Source organism: Lissotriton helveticus, chromosome 9, assembly GCF_964261635.1.
Source record: "Lissotriton helveticus chromosome 9, aLisHel1.1, whole genome shotgun sequence".
Taxonomy (NCBI): Eukaryota; Metazoa; Chordata; class Amphibia; order Caudata; family Salamandridae; genus Lissotriton; species Lissotriton helveticus.
This window is the reverse complement of record NC_136070.1, coordinates 925,635,333-925,651,256: the sequence shown is the minus strand read 5'-3', so window position 1 is coordinate 925,651,256 and position 15,924 is coordinate 925,635,333. Positions and strand designations below refer to the sequence as shown.

The 15,924-nt window shown below is 46.1% G+C and overlaps 1 protein-coding gene across 3 annotated transcripts in view; it reads right to left on the bottom strand.

The window, feature by feature from the left end:
- The window catches only part of LOC144782012 (ribonuclease Oy-like), a 128,839-nt gene that overhangs the window by 42,541 nt on the left and 70,374 nt on the right, over positions 1 to 15,924 (bottom strand). The gene's annotated exons all lie outside the window — the stretch shown is intronic.

Sequence of the window (15,924 nt, the reverse complement as noted above, 5' to 3'; positions counted from 1 at the left end):
TGGCCTTTATTTTTCCTCTTTTGCCAGCTCTCCTTCTGATCTTGTCCCTGTTTTTGTCTTTCACCGCCACAATTGGTCTATGCCATCTTCACCGCTTACCGCCATTCTGACCCTACCCCCCCACCTCCCAGACTGCCACGCACGCCTCTCAGGACTACTTAATGGAGGCTGCAGCAGGGCTGCACCAGAAGCGCTCCAAAGGCAAGCCCGTCTGCGCCCACCCACAATTAGACTGCACCCAGCGCCAGTAATGCTGGCTCCGCCACCTTCCACTGGTACACCTCAGACGAGCTTCGAGCCCTTGACCCCAGGAGCCCGGACATCAACTGCAGCCACGATCCACCGAAGGGCCCTTCACCTGTCGTTGCTGCCACTTCAGTTGCGACATGAGGCCCCCACAATCCCAACCCAGCCAACACCGACCAGAGGCTACTGCTCCATTGCACGCTGCTCAATGCCAGATCCCTCTGCAAACACATGGAAATCTGGGACACCATAACCACCCACGCTCCTGATGTGATGTTCATCACTGAAAGTTGACTAACCTCCTCATCGGCCACTGCGACGCCACCAGGATACAAGATGATCCACCATGACCACCCTGGTGGATGTGGCAGAGGCATTGCCATCATCTACAAGGACACCCTACAATGTGCCACCCCGGATGACGACCCTAGGCCGATCATGGAACAACTCAACTTTCAGCTCAGATCAGATGCCCAAACAACTATCAGAGGAACCCTCACCTACAGAACTCCGGGCTCCCAACCTAGCTTCTGCAAATCTATCCAGACTTCATCGCCACCGGGCAATCGACCTAAACTTCCACCTCAAAGACCCCAGCGACGTAGACTCCGCCACCTCATGGAGAACATGAGCAATTTCTACCTCTGCAGCTGGTCACCACTCGCACGCGCAGCGCAGGACAGACACTGGACCCTATCTTCTCCACCAGCAACATAGTCAAGTTCTCCCACGTAACTGAACTGACCTGGATGGACCACAGCATTGTACACTTCACCCTGAACGGCCTGCTAGAACCCCCGACCAGACCTGCCAAAACTGGAGCAGAGTCACTGCACCCCTCTGTATTACCACACTCAAATATATAAGGCTCATCCCTTCTGACACCTTGAACTCAGCTTCCAGAACTTCTCCAATTGGATCTCCAAAGCCGCTAACAGTATTGCCCCCTTAACGAACCCCACAATCCACAGACCCCCAAACAAGCCACCTAGTTCACACCCTATATACTGACCCTCAAACACCACTGCAAGAAACAAGAAAATCGCTGGTGCTCCAGCTAGAACCCCTCCGACCTAAGCACCTTCAGAGCCGCTGTTAACTTCTACCACCACCACCTCAGGGAGACCAAGACCGACGCCCTCACCAACCACTTAGAGGCATGCACCAACAACATCACGGAGCTCTTCAGCATCGTCAGAGAATTCTCCTGCCCCGCTGCCTCCGAAAACACGATCCACCCCTCCCAAACCCTCTGCAACTCCCTTGCAGATTACGTCTATCACAAGATCTCCGACATCTACAGGAAATTCGACCTCCAACCCACCAACCACTTACTAACTTGTAGCAGCTCTCAACCCGAGACACCTTCACCATCATGAACTCCATCCACTCCGGAGCACCCTCAGACCCCTGCACACACCAAATCTACAACCTAGGAAAGGAAGAAATCAGCAGCATCCTCACATACATTTTGAATAAATCCATCACTACAGCCACCTTTCCCGATGCTTGGAAACATGCAGAGGTCACATCTCTCCTTAAAAAAGTCTCCGCCAACCCCAGCGAACTCAAGAACTTCCGCCCCATCTCGCTGCCCCCTTTCCCCCACCAAGGTCCTGGAAAAAGCCATAAATCGCCTGCTCACAGATTAGCTTGAAGAAAAAAACCTGCTTGGCACCTCCCAATCAGGCTTCTGGCCCAACCACTGCACAGAGGCCACCCTAATCACAGCAACAGATGACTTCAGACACCTCTTCGACCTAGGTGAAACAGCTGCCCTTATCCGCCTCGACCTCTCGGCGACTTTAGACACTGTCTCCAACCACACACTCATCAGCAGACTTCTCCACATTGGCATCCAATGCAACACTCTCAACTGGATCTCCTCCTTCCTCTCTGGCCAAACACAAAGGTCCTTATTTATGAGGCCTTGCGTCACTTTTACGGTGCTGGTGCATCACTTTTGTGACGCACCAGCGGTGTAACAAATGCGCCATGTTGCATCATATTTACAAAGTGACGCATCTAGGGAGATGTGTCACTTTGTAAACCCCTGCGCCACATTATACCTGCGCCAGGTATAATGTATGCAGGGTGGGCGTTCTGACACAAGTAAGCCTCGTAGAAGTGACACAGTGAAATCTATGAGACTTCGCTGCGTCACTTCTAGGACGCAAATGCGTCAATATCTTATGCCTGCCTCACAGCAAGTGCAAGACTGACGCAGGCACATTTGAAATGGGACTTGCCTATGTGAAATGACCCATTGAGGGAGTTGCGTCACTTTCATGACATACTCCAGCAATGCGTAATTTTTGCGCCTACAGATATGTCAGAAATACTGACGTATCTGTAACTCCTTGCGACATGATACATCATACTGTAAATATGACGCATCATTGGTGTCGCAAGGAGTGTGCAATGAAAAGTGACGCATCACTGTTTTCTGCCAGCGATGCGTCACTTTTCATAAATGAGGCCCTCAGGATCCATCTCCCACCCGTCTCATTTTTACCCATAAACATCATTTGCGGCGTACCCCAGAGCCATTTCCTCAGCTCCATGCCTACATGACGCCACTTGCTGACATCGGAGTCAACATCATCTCATACACCGACGATACACAGCTCATCCTATTCCTCACAGAAGACACCAACCACCATAGCAAACTTCCTAAACAACATGTCCGACATCGCCACCTTGATGAAGTCAAACTGCCTGAAGCTCAACTCGGACCAAACTGAGGTACTCTTCTTTGGAAGTAAGCCTTACCCCTTGACTGACACATGGTGGCCTACCACACTCGGCCCTGTACCAACCCCCACGGACTACGCAAGCAACCTTGTAATTGTCCTGGACAGCCAACTGACTATGAGGCAACATATTAATGCTTTCTCCTCTGCCTTCTATCACACCCTCTGGATGCTCCACAAGATCTTACAGTGGATCCCCATCTCCTCCAGGAAAATGGTCTCCCAAGCCTTCGTCTCCAGCCGCCTTGACTACGGCAACACACTCTGCACAGGAACCACCAAACACCTCTCAAACCGCCTCCAGACCATCCAGAACTTAGGAACAAGACTCATCCTCAACCTTCCCAGAAAAATCAGCATCACTCCTCATCTCAAAGCTCTCCACTGGTTCCCGGTCCAAGAAAGAGGCCTCTTCAAACTTCTCACACACGCTTACAAGTCCCTCCACAATCGCTGACCCGCCTACATCAACCACTGAATGACTTTCCACCGACCAACCAGAGAGGTCCCCTCCTCTTCCCTCGCCCTGGCTCACATTCCCCACATCCATCTAAGCCTCTACGGAGGACGTTCCTTCTCCTACCTCGCTGCCAAATCCTGGAAAGCTCAAGAACTGGCACTTAGATGGAGGCTCATAGAAACCCAGCACCTAAAGGCCCCCCGGTGTAACAAGCTGCGCTCTACAAAAACCCACTGATTGATAAGGCCAGGGGCCTGCCGCCCTTGCCCAGTGTCGGAGGGTGCCCCCTGGAGCTCAGGCCCCCTTGCTGCACTGCGAGGGTTGGGGTGGGGCTAATGTTACATCACTGTCCCTGAGGTCGTACGCCTCTCTGCGACAAAGGAGTCTCTTGTCCTCCACCAAAGAAAGAACGCACCATTGCCATGTGACCACTGATGAGGATGCAACCATTTTTTTTAATCTGTTTTTATTGTTTGCATTCAGAACAGTGGCAAATAAATCAAAACATAAAATATCAGTTATGGATGCAGCCATTTTTAAAGCCAAATGAAAACTCTTAGGGCTAGAATGTAAGGCAGGTCTTGAAAGCGGGGTGTGGCTGTGCGATGTTTAGGGCATTTAAAGAGACTCAGGGTAACAATGTCCCAACCATCCACATTGATGTACTCTGACAGAGCCTGTATGGGGCTGACAACAGCGACCCAGTAAGCAGCCAATGTGGGGCTTGTCCACAGCATGTGCTGCAACTAGGCGTCCATTACTTGACAACGGGAGAGCAGGGGCCAGCTCCTGGAAAAAGGTTGTTAATCTTCCCAGTGGTCAGATAAGCCCTGTGAAGAATATAAAATTGTATGAGTTTCGTATGGGCGTTTCTGAGTATTGAGGGCGTAGGTGTGAGAGGGCATCCTCCCATTCAGTGTCGTTGAATGCCCTGGTAAGGTCTATTTCCCACTTTGTTCATAGTGCATCTAGAGGGATTTGCGTGTGAGTCAGTAATGTGCCAGTCATCCATTTAATGAGGTACCCCCCAGTGCCCATAGCATGGAACAGAATGTTCATTTAACAATAATTTAGATGTTGTTTCCATCCACTTTTGCACTTGTACTCAAGTCTGCTGTGTACAAATCGCGATTAATGACATTTGCACTTGTTACCACCAACGTTTTGCTCTTGGGCAGATGAGGTGCAAAAACTGTTAACATGCGCCATTACTCGCACTGATTGGTTAGTTGGCAGCAAAAACACTGCAAGTACCTGGCACAAATGTAATTTGCAAAGGAGTCTTTTACAGTTTGATTTTACGTCTCTAATTGCAGTAAATTTTTGTAGTCCTCTAAATTTCCTATTCTCTCTGGAGATATTGTAACCACCAGAAATGTATTCTTTTTGGCCGATGGCCTTACTAACAATAGTACAGAGTTGTAGCAAATAATTTCTATCGACTTTTACCAGTTAATTAATTAATTCTACCAATCAAAAGGAAAAATGCTGAATGTTGTCTTCTACATCATTCACAGGACATGCCTTACACCCACTGCAGTATCTGCTGCAACATAGAAAGGTCTCCCTCCCAATATATTTTTTTTCCTCAAGCCGACCTTTGCTTCCACTCTTTTCCCCAAAAGTATTTTCTTTCAAAGCCAACATTTCTGCCATTTCCCTAATAGTCCTTACCTATCATTTGCTTAAACTTTTGGGATTTATCACTCTTCCTCTGTCCATTGCTTGGCCGATCAAGATCTTTCAGCCTGGTTGAGAAGAGAGTATCGCCTTATCAGCACAAGCGATGGACTGAAGTACTCAGAATTCTAGAAACTAACTGCATTTAGGGTGTGATATGTTTCGCATCCTATATGGGCCACTTGTAATCATCCACCAAAAATCCCTTTCATACCATTATCTTTATCTTCCAAAGGCAATAGAATCATCCAGTTCACTTGCCACTCACGTCCTTTTGGAATACACAAACATCCAATTAGAAGAGCGAGGTTTTGTTTTCTAACATCTTGCAGCCTATCGCAATCCATGACTATATGCACAAAGATTCCTCGTCCGTTTGACACTGATGACAAACGTATTTCTTTCTATTGATTTATTGCCACTCTCCGATTATCTATAGGAATGGCAGCATGTGCAATCTGAACAGCCTGTAAAGTCTATTTTAATTATACCACAAATGCATCCCTACTCAAGGCTGTGATGATGCAAATCCTATAAAGGAAGGTTTTTCCAACAGGGTTGCTGTGTTCACGTACACCGCACAAGCTGCAAGTTCTGTACATATACCAACCTTGAAATTTGAATAGGATAACCCATGGTCTGGAAAAGTTTATTGATTCAAACAGTCCAGTATAATGCCAATACAGTAATATCCCACCGTACATCTTATCTCAGACCCCCACCTGTTCGACCCTTTTAAGAATCAGTGAGGTGTCAGAGCCTGCCCAAGCCACTCCATGCCGCCATTTTAGAAACGAACAAGAGCAGGAGCCTTTGAGGTTCATAGCCTCTTATGGAATTTGGTTCCCTGCCCAAGATAGGACCTCCATGCTGGAACTTAGAGCCTCATTTATGAAAAGTGATGCATTGCTGCATGAAAACAGCGATGCATTACTTTTCATTGCGCCCTCCTAGCGACACCAATGATGCGTCATATTTACAGTATGACGCATCATGTCGCAATGAGTTACAGATATGTCAGTATTTCTGACGCATCTGTAGGTGCCAAAATGGTGCATTGCTGGAGTGTGTCACAAAAGTGACACAACTGCAGCAATGGGTCATTACGCACAGCGCACAGTAGTACGGTCGGAGGCTGTGATGTTCTAACGCAGGTAATCATTTTGACGTTCAAAGTTTGGATACACATACAGCATTCTCAAGAGACAGTGGAGTTACCGTTCAGTTAGTTAAGGCTGTCGAATACAAGAGGAATATAGACTTCAACACCAACAGCTTTTTTTGCTGGCATTCATTTTACGTTTATCCAGAGGGGGGTCACGGTTCTTGCAAGAGACAGTGATATATTACATTAAAGATCGACGTTGGAATACGTGAAGAGGCCAACGCCCCAGATGAAGGGAAATCTTATTCCCGAAATACATTGGGCTCCGGACTGCTTGAAATTAGAGTGCCAATGAAATGTTTTGGACTTCGAACCATGTGATGAGATTATATGCATACATGTGTATTGCTCTATAGTATTGTCAGATTGCGACAATGTATATATACATATGAACAGTGTATTAAATATGACAATGAGGTAATTGTCTAATGCACAATCTAATTGATCACTTATATGATGATGTTTAAAAAAAATGTGTTAAAAAGGAATAAATTATTTTTGTGAAGTAACTACTTGAAAAGTCGAGTTAAACTGATACATTTTAGGAACTAAATATTCCCAGGAACTGTGCACACTGGCTGCAGGTTGTTTCCTGCACTTTTCATATTGCATTGCTGGAGTGTGTCACAAAAGTGACACAACTGCAGCAATGGGTCATTACACATGGGTCAAGTCCCAAGTTAAATGTGCCTGCGTCAGCCTTACGCCTGGCATGAGGCAGGCGCAAGATATTGATGCATTTGCATCCAAGAAGAGTGAAGAGTGGTGCAGTGAAATCTTATAGATTTCACTGCATCACTTCTGCGACCCTTTCTTGTGTAGGACCGCCACCCTGCATACATTATACCTGGAGCAGGTATAATGTGGTGCAGGGGTTTACAAAGTGACACATCTACCTAGAGGCGTCACTTTGTAAATATGATGCAACGAGGTGCATTTTTTTACGCCGCTGGTGCATCACAAATAGTGACACACAGGCGGTGCAAAAGTGACGCAAGGGCTCATAAATAAGCCCCTTAATATTCATCAAAATTCAAATGACAGGACTGTACATCAGAACTGCTGAAACCTTTGTAGCATGGGTGGTGTAAGAAATACTTTATTGTATGATGACTTAAAACCATTACAGAGGCATCAACATTAGCAGAATAAAAGCAGAATACAACAAATTCATGTGCTGAGATAAAAGTGGTATAAAAAGTTCGTTCATACTCAGTTATATGGTAATTCAAATAATGACTAGCTAAAAGCGAATTAAAAAGTGAAGCAAAGAAAGACTTCTCGTTTCTAGGAGCCAGTCTTGTTGGGCGCTGGGCTACTCGCTGCTAGTGGGCGAGGCAGTGTCCGGTTGTTGGGGGGCAGTTTCCAGCAACCTATCCTTTAGCACTGTCTGCACCACATGTATACATTTGCCGAGCTTGACCATTTCTGTCCTGTAGCATAGGCCTTTTTGTAGCCCAAATTCGAGCGACCACAATACAGTATATTAAAGGGCACAAAACCTACTCTTGTGTCAAGAATTATATGATTCTTAATTACAGTCAGAGGTCCCAAGTTAGCTTAAGATCATTCTGAATACCAAGATAGTTATAACTATCAGCTATCGTGAATCCACATGCCCTCAAAGATCCACATTTGCATCCTGCCTGTTCAAAAATATTTAACTTTAATTTTCTTCATGTTAACAGACAGTTTGTTACTTGAGGCCTAGAGCTCCAGAAGATTCAACCCACACTGAAGAGAGGCACCGAGCCAGAGCATCTCCCCTGCTGTAGTAGCTGTGTGGCTTGGGCATGTTTCAACTCACACTACCTCTGTTCTGATGTAAGGGACTATTACAGCCTCCAACAGCATCACCCTCAAACATTCTAAAAACGTATATAACCATCTGCTGGAACTGAGGGGCACCTGTTAGTTGAGGCAATGGAAAACCTTGACGAGATGACACTTTACAAATGCCCAACTTCCTACACTCTACAAATTCCATTTTTCTTAAGTATTAGAGGCAAGCATGTTCAGACAAACCACATTTGGGCCACCCAGCATGAGTTTTAGACATATGGAAAAATTAAAACGTCGACAATACCGCATGCATCTGTACATCAAATACTGAACTTGCAAATGGGAAATACGGTATGGTGGACGTGTGTAAGTCTCAGAGCATGGCAACTGGTGAATACACTATTGAAGATGTGTGTGTTTCTGTTAATGTGTTGTCCTGTGTGCAAATCTTGGTGTAAGAATGTGTATGTAGATATTGTTGCAAATGTGTGTGTGCAGTAATGTGGGTGAGGTGCAAATGTTTGTGCAAAAACATGCATGCAAGTGTGCGCACAAACGTGCATGCAAAAATGCGTATGTGTCTGTGTACACATTTGTACATGCACTTAGGAGTGTTTGGTAAGAATGTACAAAAATGTGCATGTTTTGCAAGTGCGCGTGAGATCTTATTTGTAGACCATATGTAGGAAGATTTATTGAATAGGAGGGGGCTTAACTGTTTAAAAGTAAGTTTTATGTCCAGTGACGTCAAGAATAAGTCTGTAAAATGGACTAGATTGTTAGGAGACGTGGCATAGTTAAGAATCTGGGCCAAAGATATATAACAGGTACAATGACATTGGTAGACATGTTGGCTGGGGAGTCTGGAATGTGAGCAGTGGGTGGATTCATTGATAACATGACTAGAGCAGGCAAGAGGACATCTAACACAATGTGTTTGGATTGGGCCAAGAAAGTGTGAACTGGCCCTGCCATGTTAACTTTGTGTGCCCCAAGACTGGTGAGGAGCAATGCATTGTTACACTTATTTCAAAGGGTTGAAGTCATATGATGCAACTATTGGGTGCATAGAGAGTGAAGCAGCCTTGGAAGGATATGCACCTGCACACTGACCTTCTGGGTTGAGTGGCCGACAAGCTAGCCCGTGGTTTGTTTACGATAGTGTCTCGAGGGAAGGGGCTTTGTTTTGAGGGGCTTCCTACCTCAAAGTGTTCAGAAGTATGGAGCTCGTAGCTTAAGCGTGGGTAGCTGTGGGAGCTCTTACGGGTTGTAGATAAGTTTGAGCTATTCTGCAAGAAATGGTACATAAGGATATAGGGGTGATAGTTCCATGTGATAGGGGCTTCTAAATATAAACGCCCCCAGCCTGTGTGCAAGTCTGCAGATCTGCAGTTATATATATATATGGATTCTACGGATAACCAATAGGTGTTGCTAATCTTAACGCGTTGGGATAAAGAAGGCTTTTTTACACTGTGCTTTAACAACACCAAATATGCGAGCTATGATGGTTTTGGGGTTGCGATATTTAAAAAGTCTTTGTTATCCTGCCATTTGATCTTAGTTAATTTCAAAGAGAACCATGTCAATTTAAAAAATAATCTTTACAACAATTATTTGGAAAACTAAATAAAAGAAGTAAAAATCAGCGAAATTATTTTCACAGAAATTATATAAGGCAAGGCACTGGGCCAAGATTAGATTTAGGAACTGGTTTATGTGGAGGTTTAAAGTTGGAGTAAAACATATTGTCAGGAATAGTCTTAGCCTGATGGCCAAGGTCTGGGTTCGATTATGGTCAGGGTTAGGTTTGGGGTAAAGTTAGAGTGTGGATTAGGATCTGTATTATAGTAAACATCAATTTAATTTTTTCGGTCGGAGTTGGTTATGGTAAGAGTAAATGTCTAAGTTAGGGCCAGGGTGAGACTAAGGTTTAGGCTTATGTGCGAGTTTATAGTTAGTGCCAGGGGTAGGGTGAAGGTCAAGATTAGGAAGTGGGTCAGACTCATTTTAAAATTAGAATAAGGGTATGCCTAAATATTGGTTTAGAGCCAAGGCTAGGGATGCCTTAGGATCAGGGTAACTTTTAAAGGTTAAGTTCAAGCTGTGAATTAGGGTTTTGGTAAGGACTCCTAAGAAGGCTAACTCTAGGCTAGTGCTAGTTTAGGACTTGGCATTAGGAACAAGGTTTGGGCCAGTTAAGGGGGGGGGATTTAGATTAAGAGCGGAGCTTAGGTTAAGGGTTAGAGATAGGGCTATGGTTATGATCCTAGGTAGTCCTAAAAAGCATTTCATAAATATATACAAAAACATTTTAAAAAGAAGAGGGCAGGAGGAGGAGCTACGCTACCAACTGAGATGGCTGCTTAGGCGCCCGGCTCCGCTGATCTCCGTTTCCAGCCGGCTGATCCTGCAACTTATCCTGATGTTCTGCCCGACCTCCAGGGAGGTGACGCCTTGCTGAATCGTATGGTTCATTCCCCAGACCTTTGTCGCCAGAATTGACTGAGTTGTGTCGTCTTTTGGATCCTGGCCTATCGCAGCTTGTAAGCCGGGGCCTCGAGTTTGAGCCCAGCCGGGACGTAGTGGAACAACATCGGCCGTGTGACTAAGACGGGGTCCGGTCACAACCGTGGAAGTCTGCATGTCTGAGTTAGGTGGCGATCGACGTAGTTTTCTTGATGTCGTCGGACGATTGACCTGAGACGTCTGTGGAGGTTTGGGGACTCCTACCCCGGGACCCGGTTAGACGTCGCCGGGGCCCGCTGGGGGTGAGCCCTCGCTCTCTGTCCAGGTCCAATTTGTCTACAGGACGCCCTCAGTTGCGATCCGCTCCGCTCTGTTATTGCCCCCCCGGGAGGACCGGGCTCTTCGGGGACTGCTATTATGTTTGTGATCGGAAGAGCGGAGTCGGGTCTGATGACTAAAGAGCCGACATTGCGGACCGTTTTGGCCGCCATCATGGAACTGCAGGCGCATATTGAATCCCGACTCGATAATATGCTTGCTGATGGGCCTGAAGTGGACTGCACGAGACCAGGCTCTGATTATCTACTACGGCTACCAATGTCGACGGTTCACGTGAGGTCTGGGATGACCAATGACGACCGCCCATGGCACAACGATCTGGTGCAGAGTTGTGTACCGATAGAGAGTAGCGTACTTGGTCCCCCGGAGAGTTGGTCGCACCCGCCATTGTCGTCGCCTGGGGTACTTCTGCTTGGCCTCCTTATCCTGGAGTTTTCCGTCGGAGCCGACTGGATCGCCACAACATCTCTGCCTTCCCCGTCTGCTTTGCCGCTTCCGCGGAGGGAACATCACTTGATCAGGGTGCCGATGATGGAGGGCCTATTGATGATCATGGCCGGTAACAATGTTGTTTTTCGGGCTTTCTGTGGACTATCCTCTGCGGTCCTCCTCTCGTATCCTGGATCTATAATGACTGTGGTGCTGCTGCCAGATGGTGTTGGCGTGCAAGATCGAAGGGCCAAGGATGAGACTGCTTCGATGGGTTTGACTTTGGGGCCTTGGCGGACATGGGACTGGGATCTGGGTATTAGAGTGAGGTCGGGTGGGATTTAGTGATTCCCCTGTATTTTTACTGCCATATCTCCTGGTATTATTTGAGCTATCGCGGGGGTGGTTGGTGTCCGGCTGGGGAGAGGGAGACCGGGTGCTCATACGCTTTCTCCTCCTCCACTTCTTCCTTCTTTTAGGGTCTTAGTTATTCGGGCGATAGGCACGCTGCTAGGGGGGTTAGGCTGTAGCCAACTGCAGGGGTGCAGGGTGGGGGGTTGGAGGGTGGGATTCTTGTTTTTGTTTTTATTTTGTTTCTATGGCCTTTTTGTTTCTTTCCTTTCTTTCCTTTTATTAGTATAGTTGGCGAAACGTTCTGATTAGTATCGTATATCCGTATCGGGTGCTCTCGTTTCTTTCATTATCCTGATCCTTGGATGGGCGGGCCCTTGGGACTGCCGCTTAATGTAGACTGGGTATTGTATGGCTTCATATCCTGAATAGTATTCTTTAACGCTAGCGTCACAATAGTTGCTGCTCCTGATTTGCATATCCTGTTTCTCTGCCTAGCCACCGTATTAGTACCTTCGATTGTGTAGCACCCGCTGCGTTTATTTCGTTGATTTAAAAATGAAACCTTTATCACATCCTGTGACTTAACTGTGCGTTCAATGAGACTTTTATCCTGAATCACTGCCGGACCTTGGGGATGTCGGCTGAAGAACTGTAACATACTACAATCTATTTGCTTCTACGTTGATTAGCGGCCAGCCCCTGTGGTTGTAGGCCCATGCCTGTAATGTTATTGAAATGGATAATAAAGGTTTTTTAAAAAAAATTAAAAAAAAGAAGAGGGCACCAATATTTAATAAATCTATATGAGTTTCAGTGGAAACATTTGCAACTAGATTGTTTTTAATGAAATAATAAATTCAGTAAATGCTGTGGCAAACTATGACTTTACCAACAAAAAATTTACGGTGAAAGTTTTTGCCTTGAAACCTATTCAGGTGAAAAGACAATAATTTGTGAGTCACGAAATGTTGCCTAAAGCGCCTGCTATGGACAACAAGCATTTGCAATGCAATAGGTCTCGCATTTGCGAAAGTTTAAGCTATTGGCATTGTTAATGACAATGCCTTTTTTATCTGTTTTGAAACCAACATAAAAATAAATGGCATTATCGTTTACAATGCCAATAGCTCAAACTCTCGCAAATGCGAGACCTATTGCATTGCAAATGCTTGTTTTGTCCTTGCAATGCTGGCAACATCTTCCTGCCTGTTCTAATGCTTGGTTGTTATAGCTTTAGAAGTGTCTGAGGGTGATTGAGTTCACAACGTACTATACAAAAAGAAAACATTCTTATTAGCAGCCTACCTGTGGAGAGTTATCTAAAATGGAGTGTTTTTGTACTTAAAACTGGTAAGGAAAATAATTCTTGGTCCATTCTTAATCACCATGAGAACCTATACATTGATTATTTTTCCTGCTGCACAGACACACTCAAGAACCATATTTACTAGTCCAGTGAGTGAGTCACTCCAGGGTCGCAGTTATCACATTGCTCAATGGCCCCTATTTGGCAGGGATGAGCAATGTTTGGCTGGTCGCAGTCCATGACACTGTGGTCGGGTAATCACTGCCATTATATAAATTATAGTTAACAGTGTATGTTTTTTCCCACTGGGAATCATCGCCCTAATTTCAAAAGCTCCGTAGCTCACAATTAAGGGACATGCATTAAAACACAAACACGCCTGAAAAATGTAATAGTGCAGCACACAAGACCCACTACTAAGTCTTGAGGCCCTTTAGAAAGTTTGAAGCAGAACGGCGGTGCTGGCAGACTTGGTGGACATGTTTATCAACCCTGAGCTGGTGAAAGACGTCAGCGACTTATTCAACTGTTTTGCTCATTAGTGAGTGGTTTGTTCATCAAATGCAGGAGAAATTTAACTGTGGTAAGACACGCAGAGTGTGTTACCGAGCAGGCGGCAGCTCCGGGCTCCCAACAGTTAGTGTGGAGGGTGGGAGCGTTCAAGAGTGGGAGGGGCGGGGGGGGGGGGTTCCATTCGCTCTGAGAACAAAGTGTGTAATTCATTGCTTGATAAACAGACTTTCAAGCAACGAGGTCAATGGCAAGAACCCACGCAGCGCTCTCAGCATGCTACACACGAGAAATGTAACTAGCTATTATTTACAGCTCTTAGAACCAGTAAAAGAGTTGTATGCAGCGCAGAGTAAAATAGAAGTAAAAAATGTGTTCCTAATAATGTCACTGCATTGTAATGTAAGAGTTTTGTAGCAGGAGCATAAACCGAATGAGCAATCTCGCAGGTTGCTGGTAACAGTGCTTGGAAACTACCCATCCAAGAGCTACATTGACATGTGCCTGGCATTAACACACATACCAGCCGAGGAATTGCGGCAACGGGGGAAGAGACGTGCAACACACCCATACACCTCCAGGGAAATGCAAAACACAGCAGCATCCTCACCCCTCTCTCACCTTCCGTACACCCACAATGAACATACAGGTTGGACCACTCATGATTTTATAAATCACATGCAGTGTCACAGCCCACAAACGTGCCTGCCTCATTCCAGCTTGATCCCTGCGCCTCCTATTGCAATGGCCGAGCTAGCAAAAAAAACAAGTTTCAGCGAAAATAGTGCCCACGCATGTGAAGCCCAGTTTCCAAGGCCACGCTTCTCACAGGGGCCGCAAGATCGCCACACAACACGGGCGATTCCTGTTGTCTGCCCTCATTAAAAAAAACATTTAATCACAAGCTAGCAACAAACAAGCAAACAAATCCCCCCGGCCCTCACTTACCTACCTCCGGCCGCTGGAACACGCTGTGACGCACACCGCAAGTCGGCCTGGAGCGCGCCTCGGCAGAGACGCGGGAGGACAGGAGCGTGATGCGCGTGAACGTGCACATTGACGTTCCCGCGCGTTCACGGACCTGAGTCGGCTCGTTCACAGGTCTAGAGCTGCTCGTTCACAGCTCACACTCCCTTGGCAGGGAGGAAGGTGACTATAGAACTCGCTGGCGGGAGCGCTTCGCGCTCCAACGCCAGGCGAGCCCTAAAAACCATTGCTAAAGTGTGGATCTATTAAATGCCATTTGCAAATGTTACCCATGCCTGACACGGTAGGATGTGGATTGCTGTGAGAATTGAGTATATGTTTCCCACCTTGAACTGATAATGTGCTACGCTGTTAGCATTTTGGGCTGTATACATTTGTGTCTGAACATTATACATAACTGCCTCCATGTAGGAAGTTTGAGACTGTAAATAAAGTTAATTATATATGCATGAATAACTTGATTCATGAACACTCAGCTGAATGTCAATCATCAAGTCCATATTGTCCCTTTGCTAACAGTTTTAAGGGGTTATGAAACATGACAATTCTTCTAGCTAATTCCCATCAGTTCTAAAGAGGTAAAGATGGAGTTCACCATTACACATGGGGATGACATGCAAATTATTTTAAAGGAGCGCAAGTAAATTCTCTATGTTATAAAAAGATAAAATGTGATGCTACGATTTCTACCTGGCATTGTGTTTGACGCTGGTGGCTGTCACACAGCAGTCTAAGTAATCCGTTCAAGTTATAGAAGTGTTAGAGCGGGTGTTACACATTGTGTACATATATGGTGAAACATGTAAGTTATTAATGTATTTTACACAATAGCTACCTGTAGACGAATGCTTGTAACTTAGGGCCTGATTACAATGCCGGTCGGACTCATGTCCGACCGGCACGGTGAAGGGAGCAGGACAGCCCGACTAGAAGTCGGTGATCCGGCTCCCTGCATTATGATGAGACCGCCTTCACGGCTGTCGCAATGTGTATATTTTGCATTGTGGCATGTGCTGTGGGCTGTACACATTTACAACATCCCTGCACTGTGTGGCAGGCACCATGCGTAGGGCCAGGAGGGAAGGAGGCCCTGCTAGAGGCCCCCAAAGTCACTTTCCGCCTGCCATTTCATGGCGGGTGAAACACCAAGAAAGGGCAGGCGGAAAGGGACATCCTAATCCCTACGATGGTGCCTGAGCAGATACCGCCCTCTTTGCAAGGAATAGGATTCAACCACCGCCCTGACGGGATCCTTGATCCAGTCTGACACGGCTGTCTTTACCCCCGACAGCTGAACTCCAATCGCCCGCATCCTGATTCAGTGGTTGGATCGGTGCCACGCCATCGTAATCAGGCCCTTAGTGTTACAAATGGTGTTTTTGTCAAGTTACTTAACTGTACATTTCTTAGAAGTGTGTTTCCCAAACTAAATATTCAGTGCGTT